Below are 8273 nucleotides of genomic sequence, written 5' to 3' on the forward strand. Positions count from 1 at the left end.
GAGAAAGAAATCATTGGTGGAAAGGTTGATGGATCCCAGAGGCATTTCAGATTAGGAGTGAAGGCTTTATGTTTAATGATACCACACAGGTGAACTCAGAGATCACCAATTTATCCCTTTAGCCCCCAAGTTTCCCCAAGAACAGGCTAAGCAGTCCAATGCCACAGAATTAATATCAGAGGCAGAACCAGGGCTTGGATATCCTAACTCTGAGCCTGCAGGAAAGACCCCCATGCCAACATCACCAAATCTTTGGAAAGATTCTTTATACCCCTCAAAGGAGTGGTATTCTACATAGACTCGTTTTCCAGAAAGTGAAAGCAATATAAATATTTTAACTTATTGTAGTAGGTAATCATCGTAAATGTAAGTACATCCTAACTGAACACAAGGCTGATATTTAACCTTTTGTGACCTAGGGTTATTATAATCATCATTAGTTGTTATTTAGATACTGAAGTGCTGGGGCCTCTTGATTTCCATATCCTGTGGCCCCCAGATGCTTTTGTCTTTAGATCATTTTTCATATTTCATTTTGTTCTCAGTTACATGATATGTAAGAAGCATCAAACATCTGTGGTGAACTCTTTACTCCCTTCTGAAGATCTGCCCTTCTAAGTTACTGTAGCACAGTGATAGGAAACGATAGACCTTCACCATGAAGGGAGGGGAGAGGCGAGGAAGTTGTTACCTAAGAAACTAGATTGCTACTCTAATTAATAGAATGATTTCTAAATTAAACATAAATAAATCCTCAAAGAATTCTATTACTTCAGCTTAAATTCTGTAGCATTGGTCTTGACAACCTGGAAATGTTTTTGCTCACCTCTTGCTGGTTGGATGGGTTATAGAAAGACTGTGTGTATGTGTCTATAGGTATGCATGTATAACTTGATAAAATCAACCATCAAACCACTTTGAAAACTCACCTCTTGGCCAGGCATGATGGATCACACCTATAATCCTAGCACATTGGGAGGCTAAGGTGGGTGGATCATGAGGTCAGGAGTTCAAGACCAGCCTGGCCAAGATGGTGAAACACTGTTTTTACTAAAAATACAAAAATTAGCTGGGCATGGTGGTGCATGCCTTTAATAAGCCCAGCTATGTGGAAGTCTGAGGCAGAGAACTGCCTGAACCTAGGAGGCGGAGGTTGCAGAGAGCTGAGATCGCGCCACTGCAGTCCAGCCTGGACGACAGAGAAACTTCGCCTCAAAAACAAAACAAAACAAATCCAAAACTCACCTCTTACTCTCTTTAGTCCACATGGAAAGAAATATGGAAAGAAACTTCTGAAACAATAATCAGTTGCCTGGTGTACTGCTCAACGATATTGCCACAATTAAGAACAAGCATACAGTTAAGGGACTAGTTACAATCTCTGGTAATGAAAGCACTCACTTAAGAATGTTGTCATTAGTAGGTAATTTGAGATTAGCGGTGGAACAAATCAAATGGTAACTCACCTTTATTTTCCTACTTAATTTTGTCAATAGATCTTCATCTGCAATGGAAGAAACACTAATTGGTAACTGTATTGGATTTCTAGGATCTGTCCCAACCCACCCTTTCATTGACCCTTGAGTGATTCCTCCTACACGCAAGCTATGGATCCTGCCTTACTCAACATTCTCCCATGACTTCCCTAACCTGCAGCTGCCCCTTTCTTTAGCTATCTGCTATTAAGCATCCACCTCTCATTCAAGCCTTAGCTCAAAGTCTGCCTTTTTTTTTTTTTTTCTTTTTGAGATGGAATCCCCCCCCTGTCCCCAGCTTGGAGTGCAGCGGCATGATCTCAGCTCACTACAACCTCTGCGTTCCGGATTCAAGTGATTCTCCTGCCTCAGCCTCCTGAATAACTGGGTCTACAGGTGCTTGCCATCATGCCCAGCTAATTTTTGTATTTTTAGTAGAGATGGGGTTTCACCATGTTGGCCAGGATGGTCTCAACCTCTTGACCTCGTGATCTGCCCATGCTGACCTCCCAAAGTGCTGGGATTACAGGTGTGAACTACCATGCCTGGCCAAATTCTGCCTCTTTTAAGAAACTTCCTCCCAGGAAGATTTGGGTGTTTTCTCTTTGCTGTCACGGTACTCCATGTACATTTGTAATATAGTTGTGAATTTGAATGTCAGTTTCCTCTCTTCATTATGTGCTTCTTGATGGAGGCTTTCATTTTTGCATACCTAATACATAGTATAAGGCTGGGTGCCCAGAAGGCATTTAAAACTGCTTTTTAATGGCTGAATATCCAGATATTTTGTTATCATTAAAACTCCAGATGAACCTCTGAAACAAATCAATCTATCACCATCCAACAGGTATCCCTTGTTCCTACTAGAGCACATTTTTGTGGGGTACATGCTACGTATCACTGACATATATTAATTTTTAAAGAATAAGAAACTGGAGAGCAGCTATTACACCATGAAGAAAGAGCTGGCTCTGCATTTATAAATAATTCTAACTATCATAACTTGGAAAAGTTGCTTAACTCATTCTAATTGAAGTGGCTATTTCATACCAGCAAAGCAGTAGAGAACTGCCTGTGTGTGTAACTAATGGACAACAGATGAGGAACTGTGATGTAGAAGCTTTTATTGAGCATGAATATATTTTGATTCTGACCATATGAACTGTTGAAGTGTTTGTAGAAAATACAGATTTTTAATTCATTGGAAGCTATCAAAGTTACTTTGATAAAGTATATTTTACCAGCTTATTGCTGGTAAAAAAACAATTTTCTAGCCATAGAAGGAATAATTTTAAATATCATAATTTGAAGACAAAGCATGTTGAGCAAAGCCTTTTTAACCAGATTAATGATGTCTTCTTGTGCACATGTACATGAAGTCTTCTGTTCAAAGAGGACACTTTTAGTAATATGTGAATATGGCTCTTTTTAAAACCCATGTGTATGAACAACACCAACCCAAGTCACGTATTGGCGAGACTCCTGCACACAGAATAGGTGTGTGGCTGTGGCTGCGGCTGGCTAGACATGTCGGCATTTCAGAAGCTCATTTCCTCCCAGCAGCCTGGGTGGCTAGAAGCATCCTTGTTCATCTTTCTGTCCCCAGTGCCCAGCACCCCTTGAGCTCTTCCTAACAGTGAGCAGTCCTGTCTTGGCAGCTGTGGGGACTGGGCACACAGTAATCTCCTATTCCAAGCTGTGCCACATCCATTAAAGCTAAGACGTATCTTGTATTCAGCTGAGATTAAACTGATTTCAGATTCTCGTACCAAAGGAAATTGTGTGGAAAGTCAGCGGGTTAGAAATTGAATTTCAATTTCACTTCTAACTCTGAGGTTCCCTCTCAGATGTCACGTAACCTCACTGATTCTCCCTTTAAATCTGCAAAATGAGAGGAAAAGAGAAGATTGGAACCGAAGTCCTCTAAGGTCCTTAACAGATTTAAAATTTTTTTGGCTCTAACTTTTAGTGGGGAAGTTGAAAAAAGATTTGGGTGATGTTGGCATGGGGGTCTTTCCTGCAGGCTGAGAATTAGGACATCCAGGCCCTGGTTCTGCCTAATATTAGTTCTGTGGGACCGTTCTTGTAGAATATATGCCTATTAGCACACGTATTTGTCCATTCTCACACTGCTTTAAAGAAATCAGTGAGACTGTGTAATTTATAAAGAAAAGAGGTTTAATTGGCTCACAGTTCCACAGGTTGTACAGGAAACATAACTTTTTATCATGGAGGAAGGCAAGGGGGAAGCAGGCAGGTCTTACCTGGCCAGAGTGAGAGGAGGCAGGCAGAAGGTGCCACCCACTTTTAAACAACCAGGCCTGGTGAGCACTCACTATCACGAGAGCAGCACTAAAAGAAAAAGCTGCCCCAACGATCCAATCACCTCCAGCACTGGGATTACAATTCGCCATGAGATTTGGACAGGGACAGAGATCCAAACCATAGCAGCAAGGTTAGGTAATGCTCTTAAAGTCAAGGCTATTTACAGATTCTACCACTGATAAGCCATATATTACTAGTGTAGACAAACTTAACCCTCCTCGTAGCCCATGTTTTCTAGGACCTGGGAGCTCAATAGGGATAGTTCGAGGGAATAAAAGAAAAAAAAGTTTATCACAATTACTAAGAAAACCAGTAAAAATTATAGTGCCTATTAACGTTTGGGCCTACGAGCAATGGTGTGCACAAAGATGCAAATCAACACCAAATACATGCCTTTCCCCAGCATTTTCTTCCAATTACGTGAAATGGTTTGTGGGTTGGAAGATAATCCAGAGGACACAGAAATAAAGGCAGGGAAAGTTGCAAGAAAACCCAGTAAGGGATACCAGAAATGAAACATCAAACACCAATATTAGTGTATTCCTTTCCTCTGCATCACTGTCAGGATTCTGAGTGTTAATTCATCTATAGACACAAACACATAAACTCACATGTGTTCTACCATCTTCGTCCTCTGGACAATTCAAGATGATAGATTTGGAGGTATCTTCAGTTTTGGTGATGGAAAATAGGATTTTTCTATCCACTGATGTGAGTTCTTATTCTGGCTGGTTGACTGCAGTTGACAGGGAGCCCAGAGCTGTTTTAAAAGATGCTCTGTCATGTCATGAGCCTTGAGAACAATCACCTCAATTATGCTGATAGCTCACAGTGGTGTCTATCTTGGAGTAGGAGCTCATTAAGTCTTTGCTGCAATTCAAATCTGCTGGCATATTCGTTTTTCAGTTGTCAGCAGGTATGGTACCACCTCCCCTAGCCTAGGCTTTGCCACCCTTTTATTTTCCACCACTGTACTCCTCCCCACCCCCACTGCAGCCCACTCAGCAGGAGCCACTCTTCACCAAGCTCCTGTTCAGCAGGATTACACGCTGTAGTGTTCAGTAGGGTTCACTGGCGATGCTAATGGAAACAGTTAGAACCAGGCTGAGACACCTAAGCTATAAAAACACATGAAAGAGGATAATATACTGCATCTATATGATTCTGGCCTTATTGTCTATACCTGTTGCCCCAGCTCTGCCACTTGACTAAAGGACTTGCTGTCCTCAAATCTGAAACACACTAGTGTATAGTTTGCCTCAGAAGCAGGAGGCTTCTGAATAATGCTTTTACTTTCCTATTGCTAAGAAAACATTTGACGATAGAACTTCTTTGTGCAGGCTAGGATGTTTCCTAGGTTTTCTTCTGCAGTGGTCTTCAAACACTTTTGCTTATGAATTCCCAAAAGAATTTTGCAGAGCCAGCTTCTCATGTATTTTGTTTTATTTATTAATTTAACTTAAAGTTTTTTAGAAGGGGTTTTTCTCTATTGTCCAGGCTGGAGTGCAGTGGTGCAATCTTGGCTCATTGCAACCTCTGCCTCCCGGATCAAGCAATTCTCTTGCATCAGCCTTCCAAGTAGCTGGGATTACAGGCGTGTACCATCACACCCGGCTAATTTTTGTATTTTTAGTAGAGACAGGGTTTTACCATATTGGCCAGGCTTATCTTGAACTCCTGACCTCATGTGATTTACCCATCTTGGCCTCCCAAAGTGTTGGCATTACAGGCATGAGTCACTGTGCCCTGCCTTCTCATGTATTTTAAAATTGGCTCTAATATTTTTCATTATCAGTTTAATAGCAGTAACAAATAAAGTATTTCAGTATATTGTAAATATTAACATTTAAAAATATATCACAATTTTCAATATATACAAAGGAGTCTAAATATCATATAATAGGAAAATTGCACGTCATTGTTTTGTCTTTGAACTCATATTTTCATTCTACTCCCTGTGTAAAATTTTCTTCCAATGTTTACAAACTTTCTAGATTGCCATTGTATTTCTGTGAAACCCAAACCAGTTTTTCTTCCCATTTTTTTCTCCCCATCTCACTAAAAGACGCCACTATCTATCCCACTCCTCAAGCCGGTAACTTATAAGTCCTCTCCTTGCCATCCTCACTAAGCCAGTAAATCGAGTCCTTTTACTCCACTCTCCCATGTCAAGTCAAATCCAATCTTGTCTCTCCAGCATCCTGGTGTGCTTTCAGAAGACTTGGGAAGAAGTTTCTCAGAGAGCTCACACCCAATATGAGCTCACAAGAGCAAAAATCCGCAACAATTTATATTTCATTTTGAAAACAGCATAATTGAAATGCCATTAACCTAGGCATTAAACTGGTCTGAAGTCCTGCTTGGAACACAATCAAGATGTTTTATTAAAAGTTCCACAAAATGATGTTTTGCTTTTAAAATGGATAAAATGCCAAATCAGAGTCCTCTTTGAACAAATAAGCCCCGACTGCTTCATTAGCTTTAAGCTTCTAGAATGCCACAGGCATTACAGAGGAAGGCATTCTTTCACCAAGTTTTTTTTTTTTTTAAAACAACCAGTTTTTTATGTAGCCAAGTGAGTTTCAAAAATTATGGATGATAGAAACTTGGGAGCAATAGCAAATTCTGCTGCAAGGAACAATGAAGCTAGGTATGATTTGTAAGGACTGGTATACTGGGCAGCTAATCAAATGTAGCCCAGAGAGAAATACACAAAGACAAACCGTGGAAAAGAAAAAAGGATACAAAACCTCCTACTCAATGAAAGAGACAGAGATTCCATGCTAGGTCTTAATCCTTTGGATCTTTTTTTTCTTACATCTACCTCTCTTCTCTGACTGTATTTGGCAACATTCATTCAAACTACATCCTGAAGGGAAAAAATAAGGGATATTCACATTGGACACTATGATATACAGTGATTTTAAATTTTAATTTCAGTGTTCAGGGTTGCATGATTTTTACTTTGTAATATCTTTCAACTGTTTTATTATTTTTATCCATAAAATAAAAATAATAGCATTTTAGAACTCAAAAGCGTGTGATAGACTTAATTCTATAAAATTCATTTAACAAATATTTTTTAAACACCTATGCACCAGGCACTACTCAAAGCATCAGGAGCCTGTTGTTGAACAAAGACACCAACAAATGGCTTTTCCCTCAAGAAGCTTTTAATGCAATTGTTACTTATAGAACATTCTAGCAAGAGTTGCTTTATGAGGTAAAGGTGAATAAAGGGAGGCTGTTTGAGTTGATGACAATCATAGCTACCATTTATTGAACATTTACTATATGCCATATTCTGTGCCATTTTATAGGTACCATGTTATCATCATAGAACAATCCTATGATGCTGGAACTATTCTCTCCATTCTCCAGTTGTAAAATCTGACACTTAGAGAGGGTAAGCCTAATGTCATATAGCTAGTGAGTGGTAGAGCCAGGATTTGAACTGAAATCTGATTTCAGGGGTCAGGCTTGGGAGTCGGGCTGTACTGCAGAACTAACTGAGCATTTGCGAGGAATGATGTGGAGAAAATGCCTGCCTTGGATGCAACGTTAGGTTACAACTCCAAGATTGCTTTAATGCTGAAGTCCCTTAGCTGTAATAAGGCAAGCTGGTTATTTGCCAAAGGACCACAACTGGAAAACGACTCTTGCCCAGCTTCATATCCACAGCAGGAATCTGACTACATAAAGCCTTCTGAATAGGGATAGAAACTGTATGACTGATTCTTTTTTTGGATTTACTGAAAAATTGGATTTCCCAAACAACAGGTGCTGGTGAGGCTGCAAAGAAAGGGGAACACTTATGCACTGTTGGTGGGAATGTTAAGTTAGTAAAGTCACTGTGGAAAGCAGCTTGGAGATTTCCGGAAGAATTCAAAATAGAGCTATCCTTCGACCCAGCAATTTCATTATTGGGTATATACCTAAAGGAAAATAAATCATTATGCCGAAAAGACATATGCACCCATATATTTGTCACAATGCAATTTACAATGGCAGACATGAAATCAAGCTAGGTGTCCATCCATGGTGGATTGGATAAAGAAAATGTGGTACATATACACCATGGAATACTACATAGCCATGAAAAAAAACCCCAAAATCATGTCCTTTGAAGCAACATGGATGGAGCTGGAGGCCATAATTCTAACTGAATTTATGCGGAAACAGAAAACCAAATACTGCATGTTCTCACACAGAAACAGAAAACCAAATACCACATGTTCTCGCTTATAAATAGGAGCTAAACATTGGGTACACATGAACATAAACATGGAACAACAGACACTGTAGATTACTAGAGGTAAGGAGTAGGGGCATGGGTTGAAAAAGTACCTATATCTATTGGGTACTATGCTCACTATCTGGGTGATAGGATACATATCTCAAACTTCAGCATCATGGAATATACCCAGGTAGCAAACCTGCACAGACACTCCCTGTATCTAAAATAAGGAGTTG

General features: G+C 39.8%; 1 protein-coding gene across 1 annotated transcript in view; it reads right to left on the reverse strand.

The window, feature by feature from the left end:
* CPA6 (carboxypeptidase A6) overlaps nt 1–8273 on the reverse strand; it is a 325618-nt gene that overhangs the window by 250365 nt on the left and 66980 nt on the right. The gene's annotated exons all lie outside the window — the stretch shown is intronic.

This window comes from Sapajus apella, unplaced genomic scaffold, assembly GCF_009761245.1.
Source record: "Sapajus apella isolate SASKATOON/1434 unplaced genomic scaffold, GSC_monkey_1.0 scaffold35, whole genome shotgun sequence".
NCBI classification, from domain to species: Eukaryota; Metazoa; Chordata; class Mammalia; order Primates; family Cebidae; genus Sapajus; species Sapajus apella.